Here is a 19,781-nt window from a genome sequence, read left to right as displayed (position 1 = left end):
AAGGAAGTAAGCTTCAGGCAGGAATTTGACATTGGGCCAGGACAGGGAAGTAAGCTCAGGCAGAAATCTGATTTTACACTAGAACAAAGAAGTAGGCTTCAGGCAAGGCTATGACTTTGGGCTAGGACAGGGAAGTAGGCTCAGATAATCTTGGTCATTTCATAATCCCTTAGAAACAGTGAGCAAGGAGCTTTGTTTATTGCCTTGCTTGTTCCTTAACCTAGAACTGACCTTATTACTTGTGTGTAATTAAAATGGTATAAAAGCAGACTGGAAAAAAAAAAACAAAACAAACCCACTTCAGCCTCTGAAGAGGCTGAGGTCGTGCTACAGTGTTGCCTGTCTGTTTCTTTTTAGTCCTCAATCCCCCGCTGGAGAACCCGTTGCCTGACTGAGCCGGCTTGGTCAGAGCTTTATACTAGAGCTGTTTCCCACTGCAGTATCTGCCACATTCCTTTTCCGCACAAAATGCCCCTTCCTTCAGTTTCTGTTCTCACGACCCTACTTCCTAAACCAAAGCCAGAGCTGGATTAAAAGATGGGCATCTGGGCAGTGATCTGCCCACATCAGTCACCTATGAGGGTTCTGAAGCATCATTAGAATATGAACTTGCTACATAGGTAATTGAGGCATCCACAGGTAAACTCCCGCATGTTATCAGAGGCTTCTCACTGGCGTGGGGCCGTGGACCGAGCCACCAAACAGAAAAACTGGTAAGGTGGTATCAAAGTTCAGAACCCCAAGAAGATATGTAACTTCTGGTTCACTCTGAATAAGCCCTATGAATCTTCATCTGAAGTGGAAACTTTAGGGTTCTTTGGAAAGTTGGTTGGGTGGTGGTTTTGCTAGGGTAAACAGGTAAAGGAACATTTTGTTGAAGTAGACAAAGGTGTGAAAGGCTAAGGCAGACTCACAAAGGAGCATTTCCCTGAAGCAGACAAAGGAAAGAGGATGTTCTGCTAAAGCAAGCACTTGAAAGGACATGAAAGATTCTTTGCCAACCACATGCATATATTGTTCTGCCTTACATCGCTTGGTTGAGCTGCATTTGCAGGGACACCAAGAAATGCACTAAAAGATTCCTGGTGGTGCACTGCAGTTTCTTGCTACTGTCAAGGACTCAGGCTGTTTGGATGCACATACTGAGGCAAGGCACTTGGAGGACCTGTGATGTTTGGAGGGTATAAGTAGGAGTAACAGAGAAAGAGCTTGACTTGCTGATACAGCTAACTGTGCAATGCTTGTGGGTCTCCTGTCTTCGCTGATCTTCACTTCCCCGAGAGAGGCACAGCTGAGAACTTCTGATGTTCCTGTTGTTCCCTCCTGCTGACTCAGCTGAGGCTGAGGCCTGGCTGTCTTTGCTAGGTCGTGTCACTGTAAGACTCGAAGTGAGTCTTAACTACCAGGAAACCCCCCCCCCCCAAAGTAAGACACGAGAATGGAGTTCAGTGCAAATGCAAGAGGTTTACTTTTTGGTGCGTTGGGGTAGACCTTCAATTAGCCTTTCGTGGCAAGTGACTAGAAGGTGACTCCAATGGCTATAACAAGCAATTTTTATACTTTTTAGGGGTGCAGTTACATCAGCAAGGTTACGGTTTAAACTTATTGGCTAAGCATATTGACCTTTGAATGTATTGGCTAGCAAGCATATGACGCTTCCGAACTCTATTTGGGACCAGAGGGTCAAGTGACTATCAGTACATTCTTTGGTTTTTCAAGAATGTCCTGGGGCTGGGGATTTAGCTCAGTGGTAGAGCGCTTACCTAGGAAGCGCAAGGCCCTGGGTTCGGTCCCCAGCTCCGGAAAAAAAAAAAAAGAATGTCCCTGCTCCTCCAGAGAACGGTAGGTGGAGAATGGAACTTGGCCTAGCCTTGACCCGAGGTGGGAAGCTGGTACTTGGCCTAATCTTGACCTGAGGTGTTGGGTGTAAGGCTGGCAGAAGCCCCTAGGGTTCTTCACAGGAACCCCATAATCTACCTACTTTCTACCAGGTCAAGCTTCTTAATAGCTCTTACACTTTAGTAAAAACTAGGGTCCTTCATCACTACTGTTGCTAACCCAAGTCTACCGAACTGCTAGTACATCCATGAAGTATTTGCAAGCAGATTGAGCTGCTGCTGCCTGCTGACCTGTGAACTGATGTGCTGATTTCCAGACAACGCAGACAGGAGTTTTCCAAAGAACCTTTCTAAACAGGTTCACTTCCCCTGTATCCTTTTTTCCTCCACTACTTCTGCTGGGTGGTGGGAAGTGGGCTACAAGGGATGTTAAAGTGTTTAAGAACCAGTTACATTCATCCTCCATGAATAAAACAGTTTGGATAAGCAAGTGCTGTCTCCTTCGTCAAGAACCCCTGGTGGGGGAGGGAGTGCTATGTCATGAGCCTAAGTCTCCCATCGAAGGCCCCTCATACTCTGGACACTCACTCAGAGCTAAGCTGGATCCCCAGCCCTGGGCTCATTGCAAGCCAACAGGCCCAGCCATTCCCAACTCTTCCTGGTTCACAGCAATGTCTAGGTACACAGGAGGGTGGGAACCACTGTTCTCAACTCTTTGAATTTCTGAGTGGTGCCTGGGTGCATAAGAGTTTGAGAACCAAAGTCTCCAATCCAGCTCCCACCATTCCTCCCCTGGAGAAACACAGGCTGGGACCCCGTGATAGTTTGTACATGGTTGGCCCAGGTATGGCCCTATTGGAGTATGTGTGTCACTGTGGGTGTGGTCTTTAAGACTCATCCTAGCTGCTTGGAAGTCAGTATTCTGCTAGCATCCTTCAGACGAAGACGTAGAATTCTCAACTCCTCCTGTACCATGCCTGCCTGGACGCTGTTATGTTCCTGCTTTGATGATACTGGACTGAACTCTAAACCTGTAAGCCATTTAAATGTTGTCCTTTATAAGAGTTGCCTTGGTCACGGTGTCTCTCCACAGCAGTGAAACCCTAACTAAGACAGATCCCTATCTTAGACTGTGTTTTGCCTCCCCTGAGTGGCATGTCCAGCACCTCTGAGTTTCTCCTCCCTGAGCAGCTTATCAGTAGCATTCTGACACCTCAGCAGTGAGGCAGAAACTCAGACCCACAACTGCTGAGACAAGAACCAGTCAAAGCAACGTAAGAGAAGGACTGATAGAAACAAATGGTGACGTGTGAGGCAGGTTTCTCTGTACATGTAGGCACACAGAGAGAGGTGAATGCTGGGATTCAGTTGACTTCTTCATCCCCGCTTTTACTCAGTCTGGGACTCTAGTCCACAGGATGCTGCCATTCATGTCCAAAGTAGCTCCTCCTTGGTCAGTTAAGCCTCTGGAAACACCCTCACACATATCCAGAGATATGTCTCCCAGATGATCCAAACCCTAGATGATTGCCAGTGAGAACCAACTATCTCACAGGGATGTGAATGTATATTTGTCCCATTTGAAATACAACCCAAGCAAGTGGAAACAAAAATACTGCTAACTGAACAATTACTGTGTGCTTTTTACATACCAGGCCCTACGCCAAGAGCTTTACATATATTATTTATTTTAAACCCAGCAATTATATATGTGACTAAACCTATCTTCCTGATGAGGAAATTCAAATACCAAAGGCTGTTGCACAGGTAGCATTTGGTGGTGTTATTTGTATGCAATCTTCCTCCAGGAGCTATACTAACCATGCCTTCTAGTCCCTCCCCTGTTTTTCAGTCTGTTATTATGGTTTGAATGGACAGTGGCACATGAGTCTGAACACTTGGTTCCCAGGTTGTGGTTCTGTGGGAGGAGACTGTGGATCTTTTAGGAAATGGGATCTAGCTGGTGGAAATGGGTTGCTGAAGGGTGGGCCTTGAGGGTAATAGCCTGGCCCCACACTGGACTGATAGCCCCATGATCTGAGATATAAAAGGCTCTTCTGCCAACAGGGCACATAAGGCAGATGGATGCAGGCCAAATGACCATAAAAAAGCTTGGTACCATGAAGAAGAAACCTCAGACCCCGAACTGAGGCAATAGGGAAGGTGCTTTGAGAGGAAGACTCCAGTCATCACAGGCTCCGCCAGCTGTGCATTCAACACAGCTGCAGCCGTGGTTCAATGTGGCTGCACCTCAAGTTGTTGTAGCCTGGCATCATACGTATGAGGTTGGCTTTCCAGGCACACATAATGCAACAGTTTCAGCATCATGGAGTCTATGCCAAATTCCCCCAAAACCCAGTGGCCAGGCAATGTGTGGCAGGGTCAGGTTCCCCCAGAGAGAGACCCGAGATACCAATACATGGAGCTTTGAAAGTGAAGCTACATTGCTATGAAGACTATGGGATATTGGAGATACTGTGAATGTGGGATGAGGAAAGGCTGCAAGTTCGAAGTGGAGCCAGCCCTAGAGAGAATGCACATGCACAGCTGGGAGTAAGCTTGGAGGAGCAGGTCTACCTAAGCCTATAGTTCGAAAAATGTCACCTCAAGTTCCAGGTGCCAGCCCCGGAGCTGCAGGATTTATTTACCCTGCTGGATTCTGCTCTTGCTTTGCTCTGGTCTTGCTATTCTCCAGCTTCTCCTTTTGGAATGGGAATGTTTACTCTGTGCAATCGTACACTGCAAGTGTGTACTTTCCCTTTTATTTTGCAGGAGTTTACAGTCAAGAGATTATGAGAGCCAGAAAGGACTTCAGGCTGTTTTCTTTTTAACTGTTGGAACTGTTAAGGCTATAGGGACTTAGGGAGGTGGATTTCATTTTGTGTTACAAGATAGCCAAGAGTCTATGAGAGCCAGGGCCAGCATGTTATGGTTTGAATATGAAATATCCCCAGTGGGTCCATGCACTTGAACACTTGGTCTCTAGCTGGTGGCACTATTTTAGGAAGCCATGGATCTTTAAGAGATGTGAGAAGGCTAGACTGATTCCATAGCAGGGTTCAAACTGGCACTTAAGGAGACAAGGCCTAAATCTCAGTTTCCAAGAACTGGGCAATTCCAGGCAAGTCCAGTCCTCAGAAGCTGCCCCGTCACCTGGCCTGAGGCAAGGCCAATGGGTCAGCAGCAGTTTCCAGATCTCCTCAACTACTTCCTCAGCAACAGTTTCCAGACCTCCCCAGCAGGCTTCCAGATCCCATGCCCTGGTAATGGAATGACTGTAGAGATGGAGCCAACAGATTAACATAGAGGTCACCTATCCTGGTATTCCCTACTGCGCTTTAAATCAGGCCTGCCAATTCATTTGGTTGTCTCTCTATCTTGGTAATGGGCAACCCCAACATGCTGGACTTCTGCAGAATAAAACACTCTGTGTTTATATACTATTTGAGTTTGGGGTGTCATTCTTTGGTGAATCATGGACCCTTACAGATGGGGTCCAGCTAGCAGAAGTGAGTCCCTGCTTCTGGTCCAAGAGCTCTGCTTCCTAATCCATTGAAATATAACACATTATACCATAAGGTTCCACTGCCCTGTGCAGAGTCCCAGCATCCACATTTCCAGCTCTGACAGACTATATCCTCTTGAATTGGAACCAAATAAATTGTTCCTTCTTAAAATTGGTCTGTCAGGTTTTGGCCACCGCAATAAATGAAGTAACTAATCTATCTGCCAAACATGTTTGTATCTTGCCTCATTATGCAAAAGGATTTGGTGAAATTCATCAAGTAGACTAAAACTAAAACCATAGAATTATTCATGGCTCAGGCTGTTGACAAGGAGCCAGTGACCTATTTAAAACCTTCTAGTTAATATGTATCAAAAAATGTGTTCAGTTCAGAAAAATTGCAAAAGAGGGCACTACAGAAAAGGGTGGGCTACATGCCAAAATGTTTCAAAAATACTTACACCGTGCAGGGATGTGTGTGATTTGACTGATGGGAAATTAGTTTTTTACTGCCCCCATGAAATATGTACTAAACATGTATTTAAAAATTTTTTAAAGCTGAATCAGGATTCAACGTCATGTAAAACAGATTTCACTCTACCTAGTTAAATATATAAAGGGATTTACAAGGAGGAATTGGGTGTTTCTAAAAGTACCAGAAAACTTGGAACAACAGGGTTGAGGCCAGACTTTCAGAGACAACTTCCAGAACCCCTTTACAGAACTAGCCCAACCAGGGTACCACACTTATGTGACACAGAATTGGGAGTCTGGAAGCGCTGCCATGAACTAAACCAGCAATATGGGTGCCCTATGTCTATCTCTCTTCATCCTTCAGGTGTTGGCGCCCCGATGCTGGGCCATCTGCTCCAATTGTCTCAGGGAAAAAAAAAAAAACAAAAAAACAAAAAAAACAGACAAAAACATTTCTTCCTACTGGAAACCACAGATGTGGCAAAGTATAGTCTTCACTTGAACATTCATATTCAACTTCCATACAGTCCTAAGGCACACCTGTTTTACAGACACTAGGGATATAATCCAACCTGTAAGGTCTTCTGGTAAATGTAATCTCTGTGTTTCTAGCTTCAAACAGTAAGACCTGCTATTAGAATTAAATTCTTCAATCTATGATGTAATCAACAATCAGAGGCCAAACTATTAATCAGACTAGTGCCCCCACCCATCTTGCTCCAGGCCTGACGTAACTCCTGGCAGGAGTGAAGAAAGACAGTTGTGCCCCTCCCTTTGGCTATCGGACAATTGAAAGGATGCTCTCCCAAAAGTGTTGGGAAAAGAAGAGGGCTGAAGCCTGGTGTCAGTCTAAGGAAGAACGTGGTTCCCAGGAAAAGATTCCATGCAGTTCTGAGAACTTGTCAGATCACTTTGCAGGGTAGACAAGAGCCAGGACAATGACAGGTCATTGATAGGCAGGACATCTTCACCAGAAACCTCATGGTTTATGCGTACAACTAGTGACCACTGGCTAAAGAGAAGGGTTCTAGACACTTTGTCCTTACTATCTTACTTCCTATCAGTTCTGCTGCTATAAACTTGAACAACAAAAATTATTTTTTGAGAAGTTAGACATGATGGTACAAATCTGTAATCCTAGGAAGGTAAAGACAGGAGGATTAGGATTTCCTGGTCATCCTCAAGTCCATACTTACTGAGTTTAAGACCAGCTTGAGCTACATGAGACCCAGTCTCAAAAAAAGACCCAAAAATGTAAAGACAAAAATTCATTATTATTTCTGAAAACCCTAAACGTCATGCCAAAAGGAGTTAATTGCCCAACAACAATGAATGAGAAAAAGACTTTAGTATCTGGACTTTACAGGAAGCCTATAATAATATCTACATTAATTGTCTCATTGCTGTGATAAAATATCTGGCCAAAGCAACTTCAGGAAAGGTTTATTTTGACTCATGTTTCAAGGGTACCATCTATCATTCTGGGAAGATTATAGTGGGAGGAGCTGAGGCACCTGGTCACATAGTATTCAGTAGGGAAGCACAGAGGGATGAAACTGATCTTCACTGTGCTTTCTTTCTATGAAGCACAGACCCCATCCTATGACATGATGCCCTCCACCACACACATACACACACACACACACACACACACACACACACACACATACACAAAGAGGGGTGGCATGGAATGTTCTAAAGTGGATACGACGACTGTTTAGTCCATAAGCGTAACCTCAAATTAAAGTCCTTTCTGGGAGCCTTCTTCTAATGCTACTAGAATGTTCTCTCTCCCCAGAAGTTTTGAGATGTCTTCATACCATGAAGAGAGGGCTTATCATCAATAGATATAATATAGAGTCAAACAGACTTTATTTAAGGCATAGAATCCATCCATGCCCAAACTGATGAACTTACGATGCTGGTTTTTGTTCAAGCAGGGTCTCAATACCTAGCCTAAGAACTTGAGTTTGCCATTCTCCTGCTATAGTCTCTCCTGCTATAGCCTCTCCTGCTATAGCCTCTCCTGCGTGCTGGGATTATAGGCATGTGCCACCACACCTGCTTTGTGTAGTGCTAGGGACTGAACCTAGCACCTGGGAGTGCACTCCAGTATTCAGGCACACACACTGAATAAATGTAACTTTGAGAAATCCTTCTTGACCCTGGAGCAGGAGACATGTAAGATGACAGAAGGAAGAGGATGAGCACTAAAAACACTAACATAGGGCTGGAGACATGACTCAGTGGTTAAAAGCATTGGCAACTCTTACAGAGGACCCAGGTTCGATTCTCAGTACCCACCTGGTTGTTTTTAACCATCTATAACTCCAGTTAGCAGATCCAATACTTTTGGCCTCTATAAACACCAAGAATGAGAGTGGTGCACAGCCATACATGCAAGCAAAACACCCACACACATAATTAAAAAACTAACAACAGGGCTGGAGTCAGTGGTTAAGAGCACTGACTGCTCTTCCAGAAGTCCTGAGTTCAAATCCAGAAACCACATGGTGGCTCACAACCATCTTGAATGAGATCTGATGCCTTCTTCTGGTGTGTCCAACAGCTACAGTGTACTTGTATATAATAAATTAATAAATCTTTTTTAAAAAACCTAATGACAACAAAAACACTTATAAAAAATAACAACACCTGCGGTGGTTTGAATATGCTTGGCCCATGAGAAGTAGCACTTTTAGGAGGTGTGGTCTTGTTAAAAGAAGTATGTCCTTGTGGAGGTGGGGCTTTGAGGTCTCATATATATGCTCAAGTCTGGCAGATGTGGTCTTTGATGCCTACTGGAAGAGGCATCTCTCTGGGCGGCTTTCAGATCCAGATGTAGAACTCTCCAAAGCACCATGTCTGCCTGGACACTCCCATGCTTCCTACCATGTGGATAATGGACTGAAACTGTAAGCCAACCCCAATTAAATGCTGTCTTTATAAGAGTTGCTTTGGTCATGGTGTTTCTTTATAACAGTGGAAACCCTAACTAAGACAGAAGTTGGTACTGGGGACTGGGGTATTGCTGTGATAGGTCTGACCATGTTTTCTTTTTTTTTTTTTTTTTTGAGGAATGTGGATTTGGGAACTTTGGATTTGTAAAGCAGTAGAATGCTTTAAGTGGGGGCTTAATGGGTCATCCTAGTAGGAATATGGAAGACAGTTGTACTGAGAGTGATTTAAAATGTGGGGGCACGGCTCAAGAAATTTCAGAGGAAAATAATTTTACTATGTTGCCTGGAGATCATTCTTATGTTTTGGTGAAGAAAGTGGTTGCTTTTGCCCTTTTCTTAAGAGTCTGTCCAAGGCGAATGTAAAGAGATTCAGACTGGTTGCACTGAGGAAGAGGGTCTCAAAATAAAACCTAACATAGACTCTGCCCTGTGGTTCACCCTTATAAAGAGTGTTTTGATCCAGCATAGCAAGCTGTAAAAGAAAAAATACAAAATGTATGTTTAGGATATTAAAGGGACACCAGGAAGTAGAATGGCACTAAATCCTGTATTCAAGGATGTTAAATGAAATTGAGGAACTGGTGATTTCATGGCAGGATCCCACCCAACTGAGCTTACTGTTTATGTTTGCAATTGAAGAAGCGATAGTTATATCCTTATGTACTATTATGACCTGGTTGTTGTTTTCATTTGGACATAAAGAGATACGATTGTGTGTCAAATTGACAAGGGATAGATTGTGATGGCTATTCTTCCTTGTCAATTTGACTATATCTGAATAAACTACAATCCAGAACTTAAAAAGGATCTTGTGAAAAGGTAAAGACAGACTTAGATTCAGGCATGGAAGTCTATGCCTTTAATCCCAGCACTCAGTATACAGATCTTTGAGTTCAAGGTCAGTCTAAGTGCAAGTTCCAGGACAGCCTAGCTTAGGCAGTGAAAGAGTTGGAAAACAGAAAGCTACTGATGATGTAATAGAACAAGGGGGCCATGTTCCAGCCCACCACTCAGCAGAACTCAGCACCTTTGGCCATACGGCTCTGGCTTTAGAATCAAGAGTAGAAGGGGTAACTGGGATAATTGATGCTGGTTAGCTGGTGAATCACTGTGATTAAGAAGAGACTGGGCTACATAGATGGCTCAGAGGTTCCCAGCAACCACATGGTGGCTCACAACCATCTGTAATAGGATCTGATGCCCGCTTCTGGTGTGTCTAAAGACAGTGACAGTATAAATAAATCTTTATAAAAGGAGAAGAAGCAGAAGCAGCTGATTTTTTGGTCTAGTATTTCTTCACTATGATGTTTTAAAATGGTAATGTATATCCTGTGATATTGGGAGTGTGTGATTTGCTTTTTTTTTTATTTTATAGGGGATTACAGTTAAGAGACTGCATGAATCTCAGAAGAGGCTTTGAATAGTGATTGAAACTGTGATAGACAATGGTGGCTTTTGAAGTTGGACTAAATGTATTTTGCATTATGCTATGGCTAGGTATGGCCCCCATGGACTCATGTGTTTGAACAAGCCTATGGAGGCCAGGGAATGGAATATGGTGGTTTCAATATGCTTGGCTCGTGGAAAGTGGCACTATTAGGAGGTGTGGCCTTATTGGAGGAGGTGTAGCCTTGTTAGGAGAAGTGTATACTTGGGGGCCGGGCTTTGGGGTCTCATATATTTACTCAAATCTGGCCAGTGTGACAGTCTCGTCTGGCTGCCTGCTAGAAGAGTTTTCTCTTGTCAGCGTTTAGATCAAGATGTAGAATTCTCAGCTAAGACAATGCCTGTATCTGGAAGAGATGAAGATGAGTCAAGAAAAATTGACAACTGCAAGTTTGACAGTGTAGGGTTTTAAAAGAATATAAAATCCTAAAACGTTTTTGTCAGCTTACTATTTTGTATATGGTGAATACACATAAATAAAATATGAAAGAAATAGTGAAAGTTTCAGGAGTGAATATAAGCTATTTAAAAACCTGATAATATGACATGATTGGCTTGGTTATTAACATAATCAAATGTGTTAAATTATACAACAGTTACTTCCTAGGCCTTTAAGCTTAATGAATATTATATGTTTTTAAACTTTATAATCATAAAATATGGACACTTCCAATTTACTATCATCTAATTCACAAGCTTAACTATTTCTTAAATATTTAATGTTATTTATATATTCAACTAATTAGCTGCTCTTAGACACTTGAAACTATTATTATAAATGTAATAATATCTTGGGCAGTGAGACCTTTATGAGCCTTTACATAACCTTTGCAAATCTAATATCAATAAACCAATCTTTTTTTTTTGGGGGGGGTTCTTTTTTTTCGGAGCTGGGGACTGAACCCAGGGCCTTGCGCTTCCTAGGTAAACGCTCTACCGCTGAGCTAAATCCCCAGCCCCTCAATAAACCAATCTTATACATGAGGTCACTAAACAAGTGACCTTCATGTACAAGTTTCATAGACATCGAAAGCTGAGAAAGCGTATACTGCAATGATAATGTTCACAGAAATAATAAATTATAACATCATGTTATAGTTCCTAGAAAAAATGGAGGTGCATCACTACATTCTTCCTTCAAGAAAGCAACTTCTTTGCTGCATTGTTTGAGAAAGATGATCTCTAGCTTTCAACTCTTTTAGGGTCTGTCTGCTGGCAAGCATGCCTTTCCAGGGCATCTACCAGCTGAGGAAGACAGGGTGGACTGTAAACCCCAGAGTAGGACAGTGACTCACATTACTAGATTCAGAGCTTCGTGGCTCATTATTTTTCCTAGAGAATTTAATTGTAGTGAAATCTAGCCACAACCAATGTCAACAGAATTGCCACCTCAGACTTCCCAAGGAACTGAGTTCTTGTAATCTGTTGAGCCCCAGATTACAGATTTTTGTTTTGTTTGGTGTGTGTGTGTGTGTGTGTGTGTGTGTGTGTGTGTGTGTGTGTGTGTTTACATGTGAGAGATTAAACTCAGGAATTGTTCTTCAGGAGCCAGCTTGTTTCTTTTCTGGAATTTTGATTTGCTGTTTTCTGTTGTATATGAGTGTTCTGTCTGCATGCATGTTATGCACACCACATGTGTGCCTCTTGGATCACTTGGAACTGAGCCACAATATGGGTGCTAGCAATCAACCCTAGGTCCTCTGCAGGAACAAGTGTTCTTGATATCTGAACCATCTCTCCAGCCCTCCTGCTTTGTTTCTTGAGACACTGAGATCTGGAGATTTGTAACCTGGAGATTACAAATGTGTCACCATACCTTCCTTTTTACATTGGTGCTGGAGACCAAACTCAGGGCTTCATGCTGACTCTTTCTTGTAAGCACTTTACTGAATTCTCTTCCTACCTCTCCCTCCATTTTTTGGAGACAATGTTTTGCTTTGTAACCCAGGTTGGTCTGACACTTCTCAGTCTATGTGGTAATCTTCTCTTCTTAACCCTCCCAGTGCTGGGATTACAATGTGTGCCAACACACCCAGCTTTCAGTTCCTTCTTAAAAGTGAGGCCCCACCTTCTTAATTGATATATTATTGTAATCTTACAAGTCTAATATAAATAAACTTTGCGTGCATTCATACATGCTCACAAGCAAATACACAATTTGTGGTTCAGACAACTAGAAATGAACCTAACATAGACTATCATTTGGTCATCTTTGCAAAATTTACGTTTCTATGCTCTATGTCCTCTCCTGTAAATAAGATCTAATCTTAGACTGTTGGTGAGTAAATGAGTTTATACATTAAAAGTACACAAAACAGCCAGGTGATGATGGTGCATATCTTTAATTCCAGCACTTGGAAGACAGAGGCAGGTGGATCTCTATGAATTCAAGGCCAGACTAGTCTAGAGAGCGAGTTCTAGGACAGCCAAGGCTACACGAAGAAACCCTGTCTCAAAAATCAAAATAAAAGTACACAAAACAGCCCCTGGCTCCTACAGTATATTCAATAAACAGTGCTATTATCATTATTTGCTGAGTCTTACATTGCATGCATTTTTCTCTGAACATATATTATAATATAATTATATGTAAATATGTTTTTATATATAAATATATAATAATTATAATTTGACACAGCTGTTACAGAAAAAAATCTGTATATTTCAAGAACACTATAGACTCTTCAGCGTATAGGGCCTAAGTTAAATCCTAGTTTTTAATTAAACACTAATATGCTTAATTAATTATTCTTCCCATTGTCTTTTTGTTTTGTTTTGTTTTTCCAATTTACAAAGACACAAACCAGGTATGTTAAGTTTACATTGGGAACATACATAAATATATACTAATAATGAAATTTTATTTCAAAATTATCCTTAAGCTAAACAACTGCCATCAGTTCTGATATCAAGGGTTAGGCTTCGCTGGTGGCACATGCTTTTAATCCCCACACAGAGGATTTCAAGCTTGGCCTGCCTGTCCTTTTGGAAAAGAGGGAGAACGGAGATGTTTGGCTTAAAACACTCAAATGTTGCCAGCCTACCCAACTGAGATGAGTTGGTAACTCGGAGTTAAACCTCAGAAAAAGACAGTTCTAAGGACTTTCCCTTTCGTCCTGCTGGGCCTCCTGGGAGACCTAACTACATTAGGCTTGACCTTGGCAGAACCTAAACCCCTGGCGGGTCAAGGATTACGCACGCTGAGGAAGGTGAATTTTTTCTCCCCGCTTTCAAGCACTGAGTGACAAGAGCCACGGGGTAGAGCCTGGGAGAATTAAAGTCGCTAAGACCCATCAGCCTAGGCTCGCGAGCTCCGGATCCACAGCTGTCACGGCAGCTCTTGCAGGACGCCAGAGCTGAGGGAAATGCCGACTCGGCCTCCATCTGTCTGACAGCATCAGCCACGTGGAATTGGAGGAGCCCCGGAATCCGCTCTCTAAACCAGCGCCAGGCCCACGACTGACCGGAGAACTCAGAGAACAATCGCTTCACCCGCCAGCCCGCTATTCCGGAGCCGGCTCAGCCGCTCACAGGCCACACCGCGCTTCAACCAAACCTGGCCCTTAGTCCCGCCTCACTACTCAGCGCGGATTGGTGGTAGGGATAAACTCTGTCGCTGATTGGACAACAGCGAAGTCGCTCCCGCAGACCGTAGCGTCTGGCCGCAGTGGAGCCCTAAGTGTACCTTCAGACCCTAGGCCGCTCCTTGCGAGAGTCGAGCCCTTTGAGGTGGCTTAGGTGGTCCCCCCCTTCCCGAGTTGACAGCATCACCCCGTCCCGTATCTTCCTCCCCTCTGTTTTGTTTTTCATCTCTCCCTCCTGTCTCCAGTCTGCGACGACTGGCCCCATAGATCCTCGCTGAAGGTGAGGAGCTGAGTCGCTGGCGAGTGGGCCGCTCCGAAATGGCCGCTGCCTTGAGCTGTCTAAAATGGCGGTCTCGTGCTCGGCTGGGGACCGCGACTCTGCTCTGCAGCCCAGCCGCGGCCGAGACGGTAGGCCGATGGAGATGGAGTAGAAAGGTGTCGGGTGTTGACACGACTTCATTGTCGACAGCACCGGCGACATCCCGAGCGAGAGGAATCCTGAGGCAATGGTAGGCTACGACAGGAAGCGAGCCTCCGGGGGCGTGGTGCTTCGCGAGCAGTGCACACCTATCCCTGAGGGTTAGCTGTCACTGGCTCTGGGCGAAGTGACTGCGTTGAGATACTTAAAGGCCCCAGTCGAGCTCCCCGGCCCCTCCTGCTTCCTAACCTTAATGATTTGGCCTGCGCTCCCATCTGTAAGGGTATTGTTCACACCTTGGACTGTCTGGCAGCAAAGGACCCCAAAGGGGAGAGAGACCCTAGTGTTCCCTTTCAGGGAGTAAACTGGAAATTTAGGAGAACAGATTCTTTGTCCTCAAGAGCTGGTGGGTTATACCTCTGAAGAGAAAGGAATAAGATGCCCTTTTAAGACATCTACTTTGTGTGTGTGTGTGTGTGTGTGTGTGTGTGTGTGTGCCCACTTAACAACAAGGTGGGGAAATCTTAAGATGAACCAGCGGCTCCATGAAGTTCTGTTTTGCTAAATTCAACTCGAGGCTAGAAGGAGAGTTCACTACCAAGGAATAGGTTTTCTAACTGCTGCCTACTTTAAGATTGCTGCCTTTGGCTGTTACAACACACTCGCAATCTGTTTCTACATACACACACCAACCTCTAGTACCAGATGCTTTTGTGCTGGATGAAGTAGAAAACTCACGAGTAATGTCCTTACACTTGGGCTGCACAGTCTAACTTTTGGGAGCTCTGTTCTTTATTCTTCATTAACAAAATGTGTTAACCTAGCAGGTGATGACTTCTCTGTGTCTTTCTCTAAAATGCAGTCATTGATAATCTCAGGTTCTTGACAATTAAATGAATTACCAATATGAGGAATTGAGCACAGATACTAACAGGTCACAGAAAATAAGAGAGTTCTCCGTAAGGATTAATTGTTAGATGGGGACAGACTGGTTATACTAACAGCATATATCACGTAACACTTGCATATGTAATTTCACTTTAGATTGAGTTTTTAGTTTTAGAGGTATTGAAATAGGGTTGTACTGAAGAAGAAGGAGGAGGAGGAAGAAGAGGAGAAGGAGGAGGAAGAAGAGGAGGAAGAGGAGGAGGAAGAAGAGGAGGAAGAAGAGGAGGAGGAGGAGGGAGAAGAGGAGGAAGAAGAGGAGGAAGAGGAAGAAGAGGAAGAAGAGGAGGTGGAAGAGGAGGAGGAGAGGAAGAAGAAGAAGAAGAAGAAGAAGAAGAAGAAGAAGAAGAAGAAGAAGAAGAAGAAGAAGAAGAAGAAGAAGAAGAAGAAGACAACGACGAAGACGAAGAAGCAGAAGCAGCAGCAGCTCAGTTGGTTTTTGTCCACCCCCAACAATGTTTCTTTGATGTCAGTGGGTAAAAAAGAATTTCAAAGCAGGGAAATTATCAGAACAATAAGTGGAGTAGAAAATATTTGCATGTTTACTACATACTAGGCATTCTCTGTTTACATCTCAAGAGCTGCACTGCAGTGAAGAATTTGTGTTGACTGTACTTAAAATATAGTAAATTGTCATAGTAGAAGTTTATAGTTCTGCTTGTTGCAGTGTCTGATTTTAACTTTTTTTATTCTAGGCTTCTGGTTACTCCCATTCCCACCCTATTCCTTAATTTTATTCTTTTGAAGAGTCTGCATTTCAAGCTATCACGTTGGAGAGAGTGATTACAGAAAGAAGTGTTCATTGTTTCAGGTATCTTACCTACTAGCTGTTAACAGGAGAGTCATTTTGATTGAAGATCTAAAAGGATAGGATAGAGCTTAATCCTTAACCACATGACATTTGAACCAACAGGAGCAATCTCTATACCTTTACAAATTCAAACCTTAGGAAACAGTATTCATTATTGGTCTGAAGTTTGCATTATCCTTGAGTTTTCTTTTATTACATGAGAGAAAAATCTATTAAAGTGAGTTTATATTTTCTTAAGATTCTGATCTTGGCACAATAATAGGCAGAGTAACTAGTAACAATGTGCATTACTTGAAATAAATCTCAACTCAGATAATGTAAGTATATATTATATGTACTTTTAAGTCTGGAGAAATAGTGTCTACTTTTTGGTCTGCAGTTTACTTTTTATTGTTAACACATAATGCTTAGAATACAGTAGAGCTCTCTGTCTTGGAGCAGCATGTATTTTTAATACAGCTTATTAGAATTGTTGAAGCTCTGAAGGGAGACTTCTGATATATAATATTATCAACATTGAGTACATCTAGTGGCAATAGTTATCAGAAAGATAAAAGAAACTTTAAAATATTATACATTGTGAGATAAGGTTGGTAAATTATAGCCCACGAAGTCTGTTTTGGTACATAAAAGTTTTATTGGAACACCCACCCATTCTTTGATCTGTTGTTATGCTCTAACTACAGAGTTGAATAGTTTCAACAGAGCCTGTGTGACCAACAAAGCAAGCATTTTTACTGTATGGTCTTAAATATTTATTAACCCTTGCCATGGAAGATGTTTCTAAAGAACCCTTCCTTTAAAATGTACACACAAACTCATTATTATTTCTTACCCTACTAGTTTCCAGATTCTTTTAGAATGTTAATATTCTCTGCATGTTTTGAGAAAAAAAATGACACTACCAATAATAGTTTTTCTTTATAGTTTTAATATGATTTGAATGTAATTTTAAGACTACTAAACACATTTCTATAATTTTTATTTTTATGTGACAATCTACCTTTAAGAAAGATGTGCTATATCAGGGAGCACTAGGAAGTTGTATGAGAGGTCACCTGGTAACAGAAGTGATGGTCCATCTTCATGAGCCAGATGCATAGGTAGTATTAACAAATTAACTTATGTGCTGCCGTCCATCCTCACTCATCTTTGTTTCTTGTCTTATTATTTCAAAACATTTGTGATACTCCGTGTTAAAACTAACCATGTTTTATACCACAAACTCATTACCCTTGGATCTTTGGCTGAAACAAGGAAATCTTAAATAAGAAGTAGACTGGTTTGTTACCAACTTGTATCTTAATCAGAATGCCAAAAGGTTGGTATAATACAAACTAAAGACGGGGTTGGGGATTTAGCTCAGTGGTAGAGCGCTTGCCTAGCAAGCGCAAGGCCCTGGGTTCGGTCCCCAGCTCCGAAAAAAAAAAAAAGAAAGAAAGAAAAAAAAATACAAACTAAGGACGAACCACTGTAATCTTCAGTTTCTGGAAAATCAGAAAATGAGCTTTCCAGGGTCAAATGTTGTCACTTCCAATAAAATAGCAACATTTTGTTAAAAAAAAAAAAAAGAAAGAAAATATGAAAAATTATTTGTCCTTTGCATGCATTTATTTACTTTGGAAATTGAAATGCACCTCATGCTTAGTGTGTACTCTGTAAGAAAATTGTATCCAATAGCTCTTTAGCCTCTAGTATGCTTGAAGACATCAGAAACTAAACACTCTGTGTATAGGACAAAGACATCATCTTTTTCAAGCAGTATCTTGATTTACCTGAAAATGGAAAACCTCCAACACCTAAGATTGTCAATCCAGAGAAGGAAAGTGCTACAGAAGCATCATACAATGTAAGTTACAACATAGCCCTGAGTGGAGAGGTTCAGACTGTTGGAGAATTGCTTATTAAACCTTGTGCAAAAGATGTCATGATGCGGTGTCTGATGAACAGTACAGTAGTAGGTGCAGCACAACTCTCGAACAGCACCATGGCCATCGGACTCAAGCTCTAGCTGCGATACTGCAGAAGAACTTGTTAGGACACTGAGAATTTGTGATGGGTCGTCACTGCAACTAGATGAGTCAGCTGATGGTTCAGGACTTGCTGTGCTGTGCTTATTGGTTATAGGTTTAATAAATCTACCAAGGAGGACCTACTCTTACATGAATCTTTACAGAGTAACAGAACTAGTGAAGAAATAGTCAACTGTATCAACAATTTTCTGCAGAGACATGAAATTGAATGGAAGAAATGTGTTGATGTTTGCAGTGATGCTTGTAGGGTAGTGGATGGGAAAATTGCTGAGGCTGTCACCTTAAAACATGTAGTTCCAGAAAGAACCAGTAGTCACTGCCTATTATATCGGCACACATTAGCAGTTAAAATAATGCCCCTATCTGTAAAAAATGTGCTAAATCAAGCAGTACACAGTATCAATTTCATTAAAGCTCGATCACATCAATCCCAGTTACTAGAAATCTTATGTGAAGAAATGGGTGCTCTGCACATAGCTCTTCTGAGTATAGAAATAAGGTGGCTTTCTCCGGGTAAAGTTCTTATAAGGCTTTTTGAGCTTCGGCTTGAACTGTTGGTTTTTGTGGATTCTGCTTTTTGACTATCTGATTTCTTAACAAACTTTGCTGCTAAGACTTGCATACCTTGCTGATATTTTTACTAAATTGAATGATGTTAATATATCAATGCCAGAAAAGAATGTTCCAATGTTTACAGTGTTTGATAAAGTATCTTCAGTAAGAGAAGAAGAAAACTTGGTTTTCCTACACTCTGAATTTTTGACCGAGATTAATTCTACAGTGGATAAAGATATCTGCAGTGCTATCAGGCAGCATCTAAAGGGTTTTCTTCTTGGGGTTGAGGATTTGGCTCAGTGGTAGAGCGCTTGCCTAGCAAGCGCAAGGCCCTGGGTTCGGTCCCCAGCTCCGGGAAAAAAAAAAAAAAGGGTTTTCTTCTCGACTCTTTTAAAATATTTTTCTGTGACAAGTGATAATAATACTTGAGTTAGAAATCCATTTATGGTAACTGTTAAACCAGCCTCATTAGTAGCTCAGAACCATGAGAGCCTGATTGATTTAACATCTGAATCCCAAGTGAAGGAAAATTTCAGTGAACTGACACTGAATGATTTTTGGAGTAGCCTAATTCAAGAATATACAACATTGCAAGATGTGCTGTTCACGTCTTCTTCCTTTTACAGCAATGCACCTGTGTGAAACAGGGTTTCATGTTATGCTGACACAAAACCAAAATATAGGAAAAGACTTAATGCTGTGGCTCATATGTGGATCTGCCTTAGCAACATCATACCTAATATTAAACCAATATATGGCAAAAGACGGGGAAACACTGTTCTCATCAAAATTGAATGACTTTGCATGTCTATTGTTAATGTAAGGTGAAAATAAAAGATGAATTCATCTCTAATACTGAGATTTTAAGAAACTGAGTCAAAAATTCAAATATGTTAATGCCATTATTTCTTACATTGTAAATTTCAGAGGATTCCACAAATTACAACTAGGAAATGACAGTCTGTAAAACTAAATTCTGGTTCCTTAGTGTAACACATTAGGATATGCTCCCTACCTTTTTTCGAACCATTCTTGGCCTACAAATGTCTAGTTCTTTTTTTTTTTTTTTAAGATTTATTTATTTATTTATTTTTCAACCATGTGGTTGCTGGGAATTGAACTCAGGACCTCTGGAAGAGCAGACAGTGCTCTTAACTACTGAGCCATCCTTCTAGCCCCAAATGTCTAGTTCTATGAAATATCTTTCCATTC

At 42.0% G+C, this 19,781-nt stretch overlaps 1 pseudogene across 1 annotated transcript; it reads left to right on the top strand.

The window, feature by feature from the left end:
* The first annotated feature begins 12,707 nt into the window (after positions 1–12,707).
* Positions 12,708–19,428, top strand: Zbed5l-ps1 (zinc finger BED-type containing 5 like, pseudogene 1; annotated as a pseudogene). The gene is made up of 2 exons (NR_175865.1): positions 12,708–14,087; positions 15,866–19,428. The product of NR_175865.1 is annotated as a zinc finger BED-type containing 5 like, pseudogene 1 (transcript).
* The last annotated feature ends 353 nt before the right edge of the window (positions 19,429–19,781 follow it).

Source organism: Rattus norvegicus, chromosome 1 (assembly GCF_036323735.1).
Source record: "Rattus norvegicus strain BN/NHsdMcwi chromosome 1, GRCr8, whole genome shotgun sequence".
Taxonomy (NCBI): domain Eukaryota; kingdom Metazoa; phylum Chordata; class Mammalia; order Rodentia; family Muridae; genus Rattus; species Rattus norvegicus.
This window is presented reverse-complemented; position numbering and strand designations above follow the sequence as displayed.